The sequence below is a fragment of the Lissotriton vulgaris genome, chromosome 5, assembly GCF_964263255.1.
Source record: "Lissotriton vulgaris chromosome 5, aLisVul1.2, whole genome shotgun sequence".
Lineage (NCBI taxonomy): Eukaryota > Metazoa > Chordata > Amphibia > Caudata > Salamandridae > Lissotriton > Lissotriton vulgaris.
The window spans coordinates 293,310,060-293,329,775 of record NC_141693.1 but is presented as its reverse complement, the minus strand read 5'-3'; positions in this window follow the sequence as shown (position 1 = coordinate 293,329,775).

The window sequence follows — 19,716 nt, the reverse complement described above, 5'->3', positions numbered from 1 at the left end:
GGAAAGGCCGGTACAGAAATGCTGTTGAAATCCCACATCCTAATCCCTCGGAAGAGCCACCCTTGGTATTACTGACAGCATTCCAACTGGCGGACGGGCTCTCGGAGCCCGTCAGAAGCCAGTCGGAATGACCGGAAAGATTCCTTTCTGACAGCCTCTACTGTAATGAAGCGGGCAGAAAGGAATCCAACCAGCACATAACGATACTGTCAGAAAAGCTCTTACTAATGGTAGGAGCCTTTTCTGACAGCAAGTCAGTGAGTTGTGAGTGTGAGCTAGAAAAATTGAGAGCTAGGACGTGCCCCGGTTTGATTTTTCAACGCGAGCAGTCGTGGCAGGTCTCCACTGTTCACGTTGAGAAAGCTGTTGCTCAAGTAGAAAATCTATTTCAGTGGCAGAAAGAAGCAGTACTTTCTGGTGGGAAACAACCTTTATAATGCAACCATTACATTGCACTACATTTACAACACAGTCATTAAATCACAACATCCTTTACAATGCATGTCACTACAACGCATCCTTACATTGCATGTCACTACAACACATGACAGTTCAACGCATGTCACTACAACGCAGGCATTACATCGCATGTCATTACATCGCATGTCATTACAACGCATACCATTACAACGCATAGTACCCTTACGCTATCCAACACTTACTCTACTGTTGCACCCCCTGGAGTTAGAATAGACATTTTTACCACTACACTATCCAACACTTACCCTACTGTTGCACCCGCTGGAGTTAGAATAGTAATTTTTACCCCTACACTATCCAACACTTACCCTACTGTTGCACCCCCTGGAGTTAGAATAGTAATTTTTACCCCTACACTATCCAACACTTACCTTACATGCAATGTAATGGTATGAGCTGTAATGGTATGCGCTGTAAAGGTATAATGCGTTGTAATGGAATGCGTTGTAGGTGTAGTTTTAAAAAATTTGTTGTAGTGGTATGCGATGTAAGTGTATGCATTGTAATGGATGTTGCGATGTAAAAACTGCATTGTATAGGCATGTGTTGTAAATGTATGCATTGTAACATCATACATTCCTTCCTGGCACGGTGAATGGCGCTATTTGTGCTGATTTTACAGTGTAGAACAAGCTCCTGGTGTTAAAAATCAGCAGGAGCAGCGCGACGTGCCGAACGTCTGCCGCTTGCAGGACTCGTGGAATTTTTATGTAACTCCATGTAATTCTGAAGAGTGAAAACTCTGTTAGTTCTGCGCGCCCCTAATCCAAATTACATCCCACTGCTACCAAGTAGTTTACTGAAGATGGAAAGGGCAGGATGTACAAATCGAAGGTTATAAAAATCTCATAATTACAACTGTAGACTGCAGAAAAATCTTATAGGCTCACATGGGAAAGCTATCACGTAATTACAGAGCAAGAAGAGAGGATCGTGTAGCAGACAGATTACACTTTTCTTACATGTGCAAGGCGCAGGCTGTAATAGTAACATGCATTGGCAAAGCCAGTAGGTCTATCCTATTCAAGACCTATTGTCTTTGCCAATATGTTTCAGCCATGTTGTATACCAGCGTGGCTGCTGTTCTACATGGCTAAAAGTTAGGGGGGGGGAAGGAGAGTGGCGTGGAGTATCGCAAAGCGGAGTAGGGTGGAGTGTTATGGAGTGGTGTGGCATAGAGTAGAGTTAAGAGGCATGGGGGGTTGGAGTCAACTGGAGTGTCATGGAGTGATATGGAGTGGTGTAAAGTGCTGTGGAGTGTCATGGAGGGAGTAGACTGTCGTAGAGTTTATGGGCATAGAGTGAACTAGAGTGTTAGAGTGGAGTAGAGTGTGATAGAGTGTAGTGGCACATAGTGGAGTGGAGTCATGTAGAGCAGAGTGGAGTGGCATTGAGAGTGATGCTTTGAGTGGAGTAGAGTGTTGTAGAGTGGCGTACGTCAGAGTAGATTGCCATAGAGTGGAGCAGTGTAGCAGAGTGAAATGCAATGGAGTGGAGTAGAGTGTTGTAGAGTCAAGTGACGCTGAACAGAGTGGAGTGGCATAGAGTGTCATAGAGTGGAGTGGAGTGCAGAATAGATTAGAATGGCAGGGAGTGGTGTAGAATATAGTAGCACAGAGATTAGTGGCATGGAGTGCATTGGTTTAGAGTGCAGTAGAGTGGCATAGATTTGAGTGGTGTAGAGTAGCATAGCATGCAGTTGAGGAGAGTGCAGTTTTGCAGAGTATGATAAAGTGCAGTGGCATAGAGTGATGCAGAATTGAGTGGTGCAGGCTAGAGTGGTGCAGAGAGCAGTGGTGTTGAATACAGTTGTGCAGAGTAGGAAAGAGTGGAGTGGACATGCAGTGGCATAGATAGAGTGCAACAGTGTTGAGTGCAGTGGCACAGAGTAGTTGGCATAGAGTGTAGTGGTATAGTGTGCACTGGTTTGAGTAAAGTATTGTTGAGTCATTGGCACAGGGTGCAGAATTTTCGAGTCAAGTGGTGTAGAGCACAGTTGGCATAGAGTAGAGTGCAGTGGCGCAGATTTCAGTGGTGCAAAGTAGAGTGGGGCAGTACAGAGTGATGCAGAGAGCAGTGGCATAGAGTACAGTGGTGCAGAGTAGAAAAGAGTGAAGTAGATATGCAGTGACATAGAGTGCAATGGTGTAGAGTGCAGTGGCACAAGGTGCAGTCACACAGAGTAGTCGGCATAGAGTGCAGTGGTGTAGAGTGCATTGTTTTGAGTAAAGTTGTGGTGAGGAGTGAATTAGTGCAGGGGAGTGCACTAGCATAGATTGCAGTGGTTTAGAAAAGAGTGGCATGGCACAGGGTGAAGTAGAGTGACATAGAGTGAAGTGGCATAGAGTGCAGTGGCGTAGAGTAGATTGTTTCGTAGTAGGTGAAGCGGCATAGAGTGGAGGGGTGCAGCTTAGAGTGGAGTGGAGTGACACAGGGTAGAGTGCAGTGGCATAGAACAGAGGTGTAGAGCACAGTGAACAGAGTAATGCAGAGTAGAGTGCAGTGGCACAGAGTGGAGTAGAATGGCAAAGACTGCAGTGATGTAGAGTAGATTGTTTTAGAGTAAAGTGAAGTGGTGTAGAGTGAATTAGTGCAGGGTAGAGTGATGTGGTGCAAGGTAGAGTGCAGTGGTATAGAGTAGTGATGTAAAGTCCATTGGTGTAGAGTGCAGTGGCACAGAGTGCAGGGTTGCAGAACAGAGTGGCATAAAGTTGAGTTGTACAGAGTAGTGTGGAGTGGCCTAGACTTGAGTGGTGTAGAGTCTAGTGGTGAGGAGTGCAGTGGTGCATAGTAGAGTGTGTTAGAGTGCACTAACATTGAGTGCAGTGTCATAGAGTAGAGTGCCATAGAGTAGACTAGCCTAGAGTGTAGTTGCATACAGTTCATTGGTGTAGAGTGTCATAGAGTGGTGCAGAGTAGAGTGCAGTGGTGCAGATAAGAGTAGCGTAGAGTTCGGTGATGGAAGTGCAATGATTAGTAAAGTGGCGTAGAGTGGTGGTGAGAGAAGTGGTGTAGAATAGAGCGGAGGGTAGAGTGCAGTAGCATGGAGGTATTGATGTAGAGTGCATTGGAGTAGAGTGGTGCAGAGTACAGTGCAGTGGCGTATGCAGTGGCAGATCGAGCAGAAATGTGGAGTAGACTGTTGTGTAGTGCTTTGGTGTATGGTAGCATGGCATAGAGTGCATTGGTGTGGAGTGCAGTAGCATGGAGTGGTGCAGATAGGAGTATCATATAGTGCATTGGCATTGAGAGTACAGTGGTGCATAGGAGAATAGAGTAGCTTAGATTACAATGGTGTAGAGTGCAGTAACGTATAGTGCAGTAACATAAAGTGTTGCACAGTAGCGTAAAGTATAATTGCTTAGAGTGTTGCAGAGTAGAGTATAGGGGCACAGCGTGCAGTGGTGCATAGTAGTTGGCGTGGAGTGCAATGGTGTAGAGTGCATTGGTTTTTTACTAAATGGTGTAGAGTGCATTGGCATAGAGCGCAGTGGTGCAGAGTAGAGTAATGCAGAGCAGAGTGGAGAAGTGCAAAGTGGAGTGCCGCAGGGTGGAGTAGCACCAAGTGCCATGGTGTAGAGTAGGCTGTTTCATGGTGGAGTGGAATGGTTCACCGTAGAGTACAGTGGTATAGAGTGTTGAGTAGATTAGAGTGGCGTAGAGTGGATTGGCATAGTGTGCACTGGCATAGAGAGGATGGTTACAGAGTAGAGTGCATTGGCATAGAGTGCAGTGGCATAGGGTGCAGTGTTGCAGAGTAGAGTGACGCAGAATGGAGTGGCATAGAGCATAGTATGCAGAAGTGCATAGTAGAGTGGTGTGGGGTAGAGTGCATTGGCATAGAGTAAAATGGCCTAGAGTAGAGAGGCATAGAGTGTAGTGGTGTGTAGTAGAGTGCAGGGACGCAGTTTGGAGTGGAGTGGTATAGTGTGGGGAGGTGCAGAGTAGAGTGAAAAATGCATGGTGTGCTAGCCTATTTCTATTACAGACAGTACTTCTTGAATTGAAATCACCATCACATATGCACAGACATACAGTTTCACTGACATAGTATAAAATACACTTACAATAATGTGTGGAAATGTCCTCACCCAGTGTATTGATTTGTTTTGCTCTAAAATATTTGTTTCCACCAAACTTCATAATTACCAAATACTTTGCTTCATTTGGGCTTTTCTAATTCTGAAATATCTGAAAAGTTAACTTACAGACATTTACTTTTTGTTGTGTGCCCACACTTCCCTAGAGGCAGCATGATGGTCACATACATTCTCTCACTGTGAAGTCAGAGAAAGAAAAATAAATTTCAAGCTTCCTGGAAGACAGTAACTGACATTTGACCTCTGTCTGAATGTACACCAAATGTTACAAGATAAGAAAAAGATTTAGAGGATCTAGGAAGTGCTTAATTTGTAGAAAAAAAAGTGCTGATGCCCAAACTTTTTCTCGGAAACCTGATATCATCACTTCTAAATGTTAGGGTTGCTCAATACTAAGAATGCCTAGGGCCGTAGCATCAAGAACGGCAATAACATTATCGCCTCTGTAGAGGCAGGAAACAGCCGCTATAACGGCGATAAGGGGCTTGATAATATGCCCTTGTGAATTCCCATTGAAGCCCATGTTTGATGTCCTTCACACCAGAACCTGGGCTTCTATGGGAATTCACAAGGGCATATTACCAATCTCCTTATCACCGCCCTCCTGTCACTCACAAACCAGACATGCAATACATAACCTAGCAGAACCAGGCTGGATGGTTAGGCAAGAAAATACCTACTTTCTAAAAGTGGTATTTTCAAACACTGAATGTAAAAATCACCTTCACTAAAAGATGTGTTTTAACATTCTGAGTTCAAGCATGCTAAATTCGATTTTTTACCATGTTCCCTGTGTCAGTAAGGATTATAGGATGTTATAATCAAACTGCCCATTCTGGCCTATGGGGACAGGTAGCCTTACAATAGTGAAAAACAAAATTGGCTATAATTCACTATCAGGACATGCCACACACACACCAGGGCATGTCCTACCTTTTAATTACAAGGCACCCTGCCCTTGGCCCTACTTTAGGGGTGGCTAACATGTAGAACAAGCATTGCAATGCAATAGGTCTCGCATTAGGAAAGTTTGAGCTATTGGTATTGTAAATGACACATTTGTTATTTATGAGTTGGTTTTGAAAATAGCGAAATTAATAGCTTTGTCATTTACAATGCCGATAGTTTTAACTTTCGCAAATGTGACACCTATAGCATTTGTAATGCAGTATGTGTTGTATTTACGTGACTTAGATGTATTCATATTACAAATAAAAATGGCTTTTATTTTTTTTAAAATAATTAATACTTAAAAGTTATTGTAATTTATAATGGTAATAGCTTAAACTTTTGTAAATAACTTTTGTGAAGATTATGTTCAGTGTATTTTATTGTGACGAAAATACAAGAACAGAAGTGAAATATTAACATCTTTTTGTGACATTTGTAATAAAGCTTGAAACATTGAGAGAACATATTTGAACCAGTTGTTGGTGAATGGTTGTACAGATTAATGATGTGTTGGCGCTGAGTGATTTTGTTGTGGCGCGAGTGATGCTGTGGTGTTCAGTGATGCTGTAGTAGAGCATAGTGACTTGTGGTGCCCCTGAGTGATGCTGTGGTGGTGCTGAGTGATGCTGTGGTGATGCGATAGATAGAGTGAGGGCAATAGATAGATAAAGGGAGGGCGATAGATAGATAGAGGGAGGGCGATAGATAGAGTGAGGGCGATAGATAGAGTGAAGGCGATAGATAGATAGAGTTAGGGCGATAGATAGATAGAGTGAGGGCGCTAGTTTGAAGCATGCACTGATGTCTGGTGGTGTGTGTGTGAATGGTGAAATTGTGTACTGACGACTGGTGGTGTGTATATGCCTGGTGAAAGCTTGCAGTGATGGCTGGTGGTGTGTGCGTGCCTGGTGAAAGTGTGCACTGATGGCTGATGGTGTGTATGTGCCTGGTGAAAGTGTGTACTATGTCTGTTGGTGTGTGCCTGGTGGAAGTGTGCACTGTTGGCTGGTGATGTCTGTTTTTGGTGAAAACGTGCACTGATGGCTGGTGGTGTTTGTGTGTGGTGAAAGCGTGTACTGATGAGTTATGGTGTTTATGCGTGGTGAAAGTGTGCACTGACGGTTTGGTTTTCAGTGTAGTGTGTATGTTTGTTGTGTGTGTGTTTTTATGTGTGGTTGTGTGTGTGGTTGTATGTGGTTGTGGGTGTGTTTGTGGCTGTGTTTGTGTGTTGTGTGTCTGGCTGAGTATGTGGTTTTGTGTGTGTGTGTGTGTGTGTGTGTGGTGTTGTGTGTGTGGTGTTTTGTGTGTGGTGTTGTGTGTGTGGTTGTGTGTGTGGTTGTGTGTGTGGTTGCACTGTAAGGCATTCGCGAGCGTGACAGAGCTAGAGTTCACACCTTTCAGGGAGAGGCTTTGGGGTAGAGGTGTGCCACAAAAAAACTCATAAACACCAGATTGCAGCATAATGTATACTAAAATAGATCAGCCTAACAAAAGTGTGTAAAACACAATACATAAAAAAATAGTTGTCGAACAGTTAGGTGGGTCGGATGGTGGTGTGCCTGCCTGCTAGAAGCGTGCACTGATGGCTGGTGGTGTGTATGCCTGGTGGAAGCGTGCACTGAGAAACGGTGGTATGTATGACTGGTGGAAGCATGCAAATATAGCTGGTGGTGTGTATGCCTGGTGAAAGTGTGCACTGACAGCTGGAGGAGTGTGCCTGTTAAAACGTGCACTGACAGCCGGCGGTGTGTGTCTGCCTGGTGAAAGCGTGCACTGGTGGCTTGTAGTGTGTGTCTGATGGAAGCGCGCACAGACAGCTAATAGTGTGTGTGCATGATGGAAGCATGCACTGACTGGTGATGATGCCATTTGGACCTTCTGAAGTATTTAGCCATGCAGCACATTATCCTGGGTGCTACACCATCTACTGTTACTTCAGGTGCATTGGTTAACGACCACACACCCAAGGATGGGCTTCCTTGCTTTTTAATGAAAATATGAAAACGTTGTGTACGTGTGTCATGTGAAACAAGGGCTCCCAATGCATCAGCAGCGAGACCCCCCAATAATGTTGTATTGTGCAGAAAAAAAGTTTTTAAAAAAAGCAAAATGTGCACTTTTATGTAAATCCTGTGTTTCTTTTTACCCCTCGCAACATACACAACAGTTTGTGAAGCCTGAACTTTAGTAGGCAATGGAGGGAGGCAGGGTGTGTAGAGATTTGCAGATAGTGTCATGAGGCTTTGGTTTTACGAGGAAGGTGAAGGCCTGGTGGCCTGGGTTGGAAAGTGAGGATCGATTGAATGGGAGGCGGTGCCATTGAGTTGGGGCGAGTGCAGGGTGGGGGCCACGCTCTGTAGGATTTGGAGGAGTGTTTGGGGTGGTGGAGATTGTTTGTAGTGTTGAGCAAGGGGGAGCCATGGTTTGAATGGAGGGTTAAATGATGTAGGGTGTGACTAGAAACACCTAAATTGTGCTATTAGAAGCGCTGTCTCCATAGCGCAACATGTCCAACGTGAGTTTAAGAGGTCCGCACTGCGCCAGATGCCTGCTTGATACAACATATGCTGCGATATTATGATCTGTGTGCTTAGGGCGACGTTGGCTGGAATATGCTGTATCCTTTTGTTGTATTTTATTACTGAAGCAGTAGCTTGGGGGGGTGCATTTCCTTCCTTTCACTAGGGCCCATAACAACACTCTGGCCATATACTAGAAACGCGCATTATCATCTGAGGTTGAAGGGGTTTAGGTGGCATGAATAAATGAGGAAGAAGACAGAGTGTTACATGCTGTTGGTCTAATCAGATAACGGGACGGACTAAATACAGTTGAAAAATGCGTAAAACAGAACAATTGAAGGAGCTAAAGCAGGAGTAGAGGAAACAAAGGGAGCTGGTAATGAAACGTCACAATCGGTACACAGGCGTTAACTTGATCTTTTTGTTGCGCTGGACTTTTTCTTGTGTTTTCAAGCGCTGTAAACAATGCGTCTTACAGCTACAAAAACCGTGACATTAAAACACCAATGACGGGGACAGAAAGAGTGCATGGAGGGGGGGGTGCATAAAAGCTTATATTGTTGACAGCAGGAGCGACGAGATAAAGAAGAGCTGGGATATGGAGGGGTTCGAACGGAGAGCTGAAATGGCAGGGTAGAAATGTGACAGGATAAGGTGGTGCCCATAAAGGGTAAAGCACTGAGAGCACGAATGACAAGAAATGTACTGGGTGGGGGAGTGGTTTTTTGTGTGGGGGGGTTGATACAATAGCTAAACAAAAAGTGATGACATCCAGCGAGAAAAATAAGGAATGAAACGTGTGAAATTAGAGAAATATACTAGACTTTTAAGGATGCGAGTCAGGGTGGTAGCATGGTGAGTTAATGCATCTACACTGCGTGCAGCCTTTAGGTGACAGATTCAAAACCCAGCATGTCCTATCGATCATATACCCTCTGAGCCTCAATGCAAGGCCCACGGCTAACGGGACGCATTCTAATACGACTCATACCAAGCGTTAAAATGCAGAATCAATGTGATAACAAGCGCTGTATAACAAGTAAATAAAGGCTCACGAGAGCCAGGCCAGGAAGTTCGGGAGCGCATTCCTTTGAAGTCTAATGAGGTGGGGGGGCGGGGGAATGGGGGAGCGGCTTCCTTTGAAGTCTGATGCCGAGGCTCAGACAAATGGTGGTGTGCGAGCAGCTTCCTTTCAAGTCTGATGGGGGGGAGCAAATGTTGAGTGCGCGCCTGGCGCACATGCACTGGCCGTAATCCGCATTCCAAAGCCCTCTGGCAGGCTTTCCTGGAGCCCCTACATAATTCTCGCCGGAGCAATGCGCCAGCGCATTTGCTCAACGAGACCTAAAAAGGAAGGTTTAGGGACTGGCGAGTGGGTGCACACTCCAAGTCGACATGGCAGTCCCAGACTGCACACAGGCTCTACAATGGCAATCAATACTGCAAGCCCACTAGCAGCATTTGATCTACAGACCCTGGGCACACATGGTGCACTGTACTAGGGTCTAACAAGTAAATCAAATAAGCCAATCAAGGAGTGACTAATCCGTTACAACAATTTACAATCGAGAGCAGCAGTGGCAAAGTGCCCAGAGTCAAAAAACAGCCAACAACGTCAGAAAAAATATAGGAGGAAGGAAAAAAGTTCAGTGATGGCCCTGCAAAAAGGGCCAAGTCCAACAATAGACAATATTTTTATCAGTATGATGGACAAGTTTAAATCGTTGGTTTTGTCACATTTTTTTTAATTCGAGTTGCATTTTATTGTAGACATTTTAATGGAAATGCACACTCGACACTTTCTTAAACATTAACATACACACGGCTGCTTAGAAAAGCCATCACATGGACCTTGGATACATTCCAAAAACGAACAGTGAATAGGAGAGGTCAATGTGGATTGTGATCAATTGACATGTTTAATGTATTTATTTTGTGTTTTATAGTACTTTTTTGTTTTACTTTGAGGACTTGTGAGAGGAAAATTATTTTTCAAATGTATTGTATATTGTGGTGCTTTTATAATTTTTCTATGCAAAAATCGAATAAAGATACTACTACTACTACTACCACCATAGCAGCCCACTGTCAGGTGCATTGCAGGCTTTAAATGTCCTCTTCTAAGAAGCCCAAATTAAAGTTGAGGTCCTATGACAGATTATTACACTCTCATGGGGGAGGCTTATAGTTCTCTTAGAATGTTTCGCCCACTCAACGTAGAAAATTGTAAGCCAAAGAGGGAGATAAAACACAAAAATTGGAACTTTAGAGCAGGAGGACATACCCAGCCTTTACTGGTTCTCTCCCACTCCATTTTAAGGGGTGGTACAGAGGCGAATATGCCCCTCTCTTGGACTCAACATGTAGGATTTCTTTCCAGATCACATGAGTTATGAAATGTAACACTACTACTTTTAGCTCCATTATTGATAATGCCTATAAAAAATAACGCGAGATTACTTGTTTTCTCCGAAAGCCAGCGCAACAGTTCAACATTTTTGACAATGTGTAACCGCCTTAAAGATTGCCAGAATTACTGAATTCAGTATAGCATCACCAGCCAATTATTTATAATTCTCATATATCACAGTATAGATCTTATCTCTTTTTTATATGTTTCTTCTGTACTTTCGACCTTCAAAAATACTGATCCACTCCACTACTTTTCAATAGGAAATTGATGCTGCTCTCGAGAATACATTTCATGGCCTAATCACCGAAAACAATGATCCTTTATGTAGCTTTCCTCCTCAAGGAATCCATGAAAAACGAATTTGTGCTGAATTATACTCAAAACGTCAAAGGTTTATATTACAATAGACATTTATTTTATGCAAGGACACTAAAGGGGGTTATTGACCAGCAGTGACGTTGGGTCTTTATCTTCACCCTGTACACCTACTCCAGCTCAATAAAGTTTGGGACATTCACTCCCAGCAAGGCCTTACCTAGATAATATCACTTAAATGAACACACTTTGCCTCTTTATTGGCTTCCATGGAGTTCCCAGTACCCCAGTGAACTAATTTAGAGTTTTTAGTCAGAGCTGCAGAAAACCACAGTGTTTAATCGCCTACCTATTCATTATGGGCCCAAATGAAAGGTAAGAGGAATGATGGGAAGGCAGGCAATTATTCAATTGTTATTGCCTGCTGTAAGGACAATAAAGCTGTTAGTATTCACCAAGTGCCCGAGAGCCCCTCTTGGAAGGATAGATTCCGCTCCAAGCTCCGGGAGCCGCCTGGCTTCATGCACGAGTAAAACATTTCGGGGCAGATTTATGAGGCCCTTGCGCCACGTTTACGCCGCTGTTGCGTCACGCAAGGCGGCGTAAAACGTGGCGCATCCCTACGAATGATTTACAACGTGACGCATCTAGGCAGATGCGTCACGTTGTAAAGCCCTGCGCCACTTGTGGGCGTTCCGGCGCAGGGTGGGCGTTCCGGGGCAGGTGCGCCTCGCAAAAGTGGCTGAGTGAAATCTATGAGATTTCACTCAGTCACTTTTAAGCCAATGCTGCATCAAAAGCCTGCGCCTGCTTGAAGCAGGCGTAGGTCTTGACGCAGCATTGTTAAAATGGGGCACCCCCGAGCCTTGCTGGAGCTGCGTCGCGCTTGCGACGCAACTCCAGCAATGCGACACATCTCCGGCACAGATGCGTCACGCATCTGTGCCGTTTTTGCACCATGGTGCGCCGCATTATAAATGCGGCGCACCATGGCTGGCGGAGCTGTGGCGCACTGTGGCGCATGTTAACTGGCGCATCCCTGGGGATGCGCCAGTTAACATAAATCTGCCCCTTCATGTCTGTGCGTTCTCTCTCTTTCTTTTTTTTTTGGGCACTTTTATATAGCGTGAACTAGACCCGAAGGTATTGGAGCGCTTTACATGAGCACCGGTTGCTTAACACAAGGACACATTATTTTTTTTCTTAGGCACGAGAAAGTTAAGTAATTTGCCCAGAATCCCAAGATGTTGAACCTTTGCCCGTTCTCCAACCTGGTTCCCCAGCGCCCAAGTCGACATCTCTGACCGTTAGGCCACATCCTCGTCTTGTTCTCCACATGTTGGAAATCAAGAATAATCTTAAGGCGGCTCGCTAGCCTCCACACACTCTTCACCGCACACTTCGAAGACCATGGGCGCCAAGTTTTCTGTTTTGCAGTCATCCAACCAACCACGCACCAGCAGTGTGCAAGAATGAAACTGAGAGAGACTTGCACTAACCGCTGCCTTCCTTGCTGCTGCAACGGGTCTGCAGAAATGTGAACTTTATGATTACCTGCACACTGACACCTGGAGAGCATGTCTGCCTGGCACAACATATCCAAAGGAAAACTGCAAGCAAACAATGTTTTTTATGCTTGAAAATAACAGTATTTAATACCCACAAAAAAAGGGGCAGATTTACAAGCCCCTTGGGCCTCTTTTACACCGCCGTTGCGTGACTTTTGCGACACTGCGGCGGCGCAAAGTCAGCGCCATGCTGTGGGGTATCTACAACGTGATGCATCTTGGAGATGCGTCACGTTGTAAAGCCCTGCGCCACATGAAGGCGTCACGGCGCAGGGTGGGGGCATTCCAGCGCAGGAACGCCTCCTAAAAGTGGCTGAGTGAAATCTACAAGATTTCACTCAGTCACTTTTAAGGCCATGCTGCGTCAAAACCCTGCGCCTGCTTGAAGCAGGAGTAAGGATTGACGCAGCATGTTATGGATAGAGCAGCCCCGATCCTTGCTGGAGCTGCGTCGCGCTTGTGACGCAACTCCGGCAATGCAACGCCTTTCCGACGGGGGATGCGACACACATCTGCCCATCCGTGCACCACAGTGCGCTGCATTGTAAATGCGGCGCATCAGTGGTGGCGCACGGGTGGGCAGATGCATCGCAACTCTGCTGGCGCAACCCTGCTGATTAGCAGAGATGCGCCCGAAGTAGTAAATCTGCCCCTTAGAATATTATTGTCCGAAAAGCCAATACCTTCTACGGAATTATCTCCGTAATTTTTTTTTTTTTGCAAAAACTTTTGATTTAAATATAAAGTGTAAGCTATAGTTTAAAAAAAATATCAATGAACCATTTCCCTAGTTTCCTTCTGTTTTTTGCTGGCCTCCTTAATGCCCTGCTTGATCATTTGCTTCCACTATTTGCATATTCCGGAATTATGTTCATTAGTATAAAATGCCCTGATAAATGTACAATAAATATTCATGACCGGTCATCTCTAACCCTTGGAGTGATGTCACTGGCAGGACAGTTTGGACAGACAGTCAGACTGTGATATCTCTCCTGGACTTCGAGACACGCCCCGAGGGAGCTTTCTCAGCGAGCGAAGGAATATGAAATATGAATTCTTTATTGATTTACTGTACCATTTTCATCCGAGCATCCTTTGGAAAATGTCACTTTAGGTTATTATACTTACATCATTGGCTTAGTGTGCGGCATTGATCTACACCCCTGGATTGAACTGTCACTCCAAAAGTTGATTTGACTTCCATAAACTGTGAGCATTTCAATTTTTCATGTTTAAGGATGTGTGGTGACCTTTGTCGCCGGGGTGCATGAATGTTTTTAAGTACTGTATAATGCCGCCATTGGATAACTGCGCGCCTCTAAGCTCAAGATTTGCTCTTCTGGTTTCTTCCCTCTGATGTTCCTGCTCCAGTTGTTTATCAGAGGTACCTGTTTGTAAAAGCTTGCACAGAGTTCTGTTAAGGTTGAATACAGACGAGAAGCCTGCAACTCACTGAGGAGATCCAATCACGATGAAATGCATCTGTTTGCTTGTGTTGTCTTACCAGCTTAGGGGCTTATTTACAAGCTCCTTCCGCTGCCGGCGCGTCGCGTTTAATATGGGAAAACGTGACGTACCCGTGGCGCAAGGGGCTTGTAAATAAACCCCCAAGTATCGACACTGGATTTGGGTCAAGACTAATTTGTATGTGGTTGGTCCCTCTCTGGATTAGCAGTGATCAGCAAAAAGCATGAATGGAATGCTGCCTGGAGGAAATGTAAGTGGAGGTTAGGATTGGCCAGGCGCTTCCATCCATTGTTTGCTGCTTGTCTCTCTGAGTTGCACTAGACGGGAATGTCAAGGTCACAGATGAGTTCCACTGAGGTAGGAATGCATCTGTGTTTACTTGTTTACTTCTACTGAGGGACTGCTTCCAGAGGACTGCATGTCAAGACTGAGTTGCATATGGTTTGCTTTTTTGTGTGACAGCATAGTACATAAACAGGCATTGGCTTTTATTCAGTGAAAATGCTTTCTCAAACTGTACTAATGTCCAGCACAGTACTGGCAGCATCAAAGTACCGTCCTTCTTACACACACAGGACAGGTATAGCCCAAGCATTAATTCAAGATTTATCTTATTCACATTGGATTTGTGATAGGATTGGCATAGCAAGGGCATCAGATATGCATCACAACACACACATGGATAACATGTACAGCATAGGCTAGAATAGTGTACGCTTTCTTTCCCACAGACAAATGCGTGCAACACTGGCAAGTCCAAGTCAAGCTTCCCACAAACATTGAAGGTAATGTAAAAGCACTTTTCACACAAGACAATTACAGCACAGAAGTTCTGGTTTCCTGGTGATGAGCACCCATGTCTCACAACCACTTTCATATCTAGGCTCCCTTGCTTTACTTACATTTTACAATCTGTGTCTTTCTATCGTAAATTAGAAGGTGGCAAAGTGAGAAGGGGGATTTGGGCGGCAGCCGAGCCGCGAGGTCTGCCCCCCAGGCAGTTTTGGGAGGGGGAGGGAGGCGAGACATGGGAGCGGCCTTTTTGCCATTTTGGGCTGCCTGGGAATAGCCCAAAGGCAGCCCAATGTTAAGTTTTATAGCCCAAGTATAAAGGGGGCTGCCCGCGTATTCCCAGCCACCATTTTAGGTATTGAAACCTGGTGGTTGGGAGCGGAGCTTAGGTTTTTTTCCCCGTCCACCCTCACTGGGCTTCAGGTGTTAAGGGTGTTTTTTTCCCTTTGGTATTAAATATTTTTATGAGGGTGCGGAATTGGGACAGGTGCACAGGGGGGGATATATGTAAGTTGTCGCTGGAAGCAGGTGCAGGCGGAGTTCGTTTTGGATGTTGGCCAAGTTTGGCTGGAGTTCGGTATTTTGTCGTTAAGTTTGGGGACTTGGGGAACGGGAGCGGGGAAAGGGTAACCAGTTTGGGGGTTACATTAGAGGGTAGTTTGGTTACAGTTGCAAAAGGACAGGAATGTAGGTATTGTGAGGTTTTGGATTTAAGAGGTAGGGGAGAAAATTGGATATTCATAGGATATAATGCTGTTATATATTGTTATGTTGCGGGGTGGAGGGATTGTATCATGTGGGATCGTAGGGGTGGGGGGAGAAAAACAAAAGGGGGTCAGGTAACTTGATGTTTAGAGAGGTTTTAATTTTGTAAGGCGGTTTGCCAGTTTGGTAATAATTTGATGTGCACCTGTTTCAATAAAGCGGCCTTTTACACACACAAAATGGTAGTCGGTAATGCTTACCTCCTTTTCTCCCTACCAACGTAGGATAGAACCTTTTTAAGAGCCAGATAAAAAGACTGAAAGTGTAAGGGGTGGAAGAAAGAGGGGGGAGGTGGAATCAAGACAAAGTAGTCTTAGTATTCAGCAATGAGAGGAGCGATTCCCTAAGAAAAACTTTAGGACAGTTAATTTTTTTGCTTTTTAAATGTTTTCATTTATTTATATATTTTTACAAATTAAGCGCTGGATAGGGGATTGAAAACTATGACAACAAAGAAACTGGACATTGTTATGTAATGAGTGACTGGTGGGACATTGATAAAGCTCAGAGACAATGGGGCTCAGGATGGGCACCAGGACAGAGTCCGAGTGAAATGGACATAGAGAGGGGACATGTCATCAAGCACCACGAGTGGTGTGGGTCAAAGATAGAAGTGGACAACAAGCAGAGGGCTGTTGGAGCATGGAAAAAACAAGGAAGAAGGGAGCATGCAAACATAATATTTAATTTTCCTGTCAAGTCTCCACTTTTGTGGAGAGGGAGCTGGAGGAGCAGGGAACCAAGCATCATGACACGCGTGAAGTAGAGGCGAGCGTGAACCTCAGAGAGTTCAGGGGGACAGTAGATGACTAATCACCCATGTCACAGAAGGCTTTATCTTATGTTTTAAGTTGAGTCTGAATGTAATAATGAATGGTTTTGGTATGACAGAAATATTACACATTAGCTATGGAACAAGGTACGCAATAGAAGGTGGAACTCTAATGCAACCACGCTGTTTTAGCATTGATCACATGACAATGTTCCCACAAGCAGCTGAGCTCAGGAGCAGAATCAGTGAATAGCTTTTACGAGTGCAAAAAATGTTCAACTTCGCATCTGGTCTGCTGAAACACAGCACATCCACACCTGGTAGGCGGGCACATGCTGAGGGACAGATCAGCATGATCAAGAAAACATGTTTGCACAAGGTCACAGTTATACTAAGACACTTTCAGGGGGGCAATTACAAAAAAAGTCACGCATTACAGCACAGCCTTCGCGAGGCTGGGCTGCATTGCACGGCAGAAAGGGAGCAGGAGAGCGCCATATCTTCAGAGATATGGCTCTCTCCTCCCATTTCCCTTGACCAGTGCTGATTTCAGTGGCCTTGTGCCATGCACACACCTTAGCGCCATAGTGCTAGGTTGTGTGCATGAGTCTAGCATAGGTTTTGTGCAGAAAGGGTACCCTTTTTGTACAAAAAACTATGCCTGGACACGATGGAAAGCAGCACTCATGCAAAATTGGAAAAGCACAGAGAAATAAAAGCATTTCTCCTGTTCGCTCCTCCTTTCAAGGGGCGTTAACTTTGGGTGCAAAGCCATGTATACAAATCTTTGTAAATATGGTTTTGAGTCAAAAGCCATGGGTGGTTGCATGGGAACGCCACCCAGGTAACTCCCCCTCAGTGCTAAGTCACGCAAAGCAGTGCTTAGCGCTGCTTTGCGCTACTTTGAGGGTGCTTGTTTTGTGCTGGAAAGTAAATAGCAAAAAAAGATTGTGCTGGTTACTGTCACTTTTGTAATGCTAACCCAGCGCAAAATGTTTGTGAATCTTCCCCTCAGGATGATTTTATATCTTCAAATATCCCTTTCTTTATCTTATTGCTCTGCACACTTTAAAAAGTTTAATATTCATTAATGGAACACTTCTTCTCCATCATATTTTCTCTACTTCTCAAAGCTCCAACATCAAAATTCTCCGTCAATGCTATCAACATCACAGGTTGTCAAAGGCTAAGATGGAGGGGTTCGCTTGCCCCTGGTACGGTTTGACAATGGTGGTAATACTGATTAGAACGTTAATGTAAAGCAAGATAAAAACATCAATAATAAACAAAATAGCTTTTTTAATTTTTTTATTTTATTGCTCCACAGTAACAGAAACAAACATTGTAAATTAACAGTTTCACAAATTCACATGATCACAAATAGCTTTGATTGTTTTAATACCTAAAGCTTTGCTATGTTGATCAGAACTCTCACTAGTTAAAACTGGCATCAATTGTATGTAAGCATTTGAAACATACATGGAAACTTTACAATCTGCTCACGGACATACTAAGTTCCGATTATGCACATAGGCCTCTCTGAAATACAAAGTTCATGGACATTCTGTATTATAAAAGAATAGTGTTTGTTGAGCCACCACCCATGGACCTAATTTAGGGGTCACCAGAGGTCGCAGCTATGATTCCTGGCTTGCTCCTTGTGACCCCTGACACTGCCTTTATGACCCCTGGCTTGAGAGATCACAAATGCACTGGTAGGAACTGAAGGAAAACGGGGTTGCCTTTGTCTTGTTGCTCGTGGAAAACAGAGATGTTTTCATGTATTAATTTGTTTCCTGAGTATCTATAGAAGGTAGTTTTAGGGGGCACACGAGGGGGCCATATATACAACTGATTGGGCTGCCTACCACGAGCAATCATGAAGATTGCTCCCATGTGTGTAACATATATATATATACTGCATATTTGTTTATCTTGCAGTCCTACCAGGATGTTTATGACACACTCAAAGTCCTATTACTATGTCTTGCTATGCCTGTGTAACAACGTTTTTCTCGTTACCTCACTGTGCGATCAAGAGCGTTGGTTGGTCGAAACGCATCACAAAAAGATTTTTTAAGTAAAAAATCTCCTCTTTTGCATCTACTAATCTTTGCCTTAGAGTGCACTTTACTGATGTTTTGGAAAAAAAATTCCATAGGAAAAGCGGGTTTTTTTGCAAATTACTTTGGTTCCATTTGCCGAATCTTTACGAAACTTTCAAAAAATTTCCCTTTTTTGTGCAGCTGCTGTATTGAAAGTGTTGGGGTGATTCGGCAAACATGGACCTAGAAAAAAGTGGGGTTCCAAAATGCGTTTTCCCCATGTTATGTGTATGGGGATTAACACATTTGTTTGCACACGACTACCGCGCAAATCGCTGAACGGAATAACACCAAATTTTACAGAAAGCTAGTTGTTGTCCAGAAAGCATGCTTTCTCTGATTTGGTGTAAATCCATTCAATAGTTTCTTAGATATTTAATTAAAAAAAATAGAGATATCTGGGAGCCCAACAGCCTACTGAGACCCTACTGAAGTCTACTGAGACAGCCTACTGAGACCCTGCCGGGTCGGGTGGCTCAGTGGACTAATGCGTCAATTGCAGGGGCCTGTGTTCAACCACATGGTCACAGGTTCAAATCCTGGCGGGTCCACTCAGCCTTTCATCCATCTGAGGTCGATAAAATGAGTACCATTGAGTTGGGTAACAATGAACATCTGTTATTCAGCGGCAAGAGACCTCAGGGTAAACGTGGGCTTTACAAATACAAATGTTATGAAGTTTGATTGGCTGCCATCAACTTCAACCAGGAAGTGTTGTCAGCCATCTTGGGACTCGTTTGACCCAAGTCCCACAAAAAATGTAAAAAACTAAAGGGGGACAGGGTAAGAACACCCTGACCCCCTAGGCTCTTGGGGGACCCCAAAGGGCCAAAATAGAATCAGTGGATCCTGCTGAAAATGTTTTAAAAAATGAAGCGTGGGCTCCTGCGCTTAGTTCATTATTGGCCCCCGGTGGGCCAGGTCCCGGGGGCATTGTGTAAACATACTCATAAGGCTATTCTAAGCCCCAGAGAATGCCACATCTCTGGGGCAAAATATACAAATTACTAGTGGTGGAGCCACACGGCTCTCCCGCTGCCCTGGGGACCGCCTCCTCCCCGGGGAAAGGTATGCAAATTACTGGGGGGCGAGCCATGTGGCTCCTCCGCTGCCCCAGTGACTGCCACCTTCCCAGGCAGACATATTTCTTGTAAAGGAATGCAGTGGAAGTTCTACGGCCTCCCCCTCAGCCCAGGGACCACCACCTCCCCGGGGCAAAATAATCAAATTACTGGTGGGAGAGCTGCATGGCTCCCATGCTGCCCCGAGGAACACCATCTCCCCGGAACACTCATATTTCTTGTAAAGGAATGCTGGGGAAGCCCTATGGCCTACCACCATCCCCAGGGACCGCCAACTCCCTGGGGCCAAATATACAAATTACTGGCGTCCCCGTTCTCCCTCGGACTACCACCTCCCAAGTTCTCACACATTTCTTGTAAAGTAATGCAGGGGAGGCCTTATGA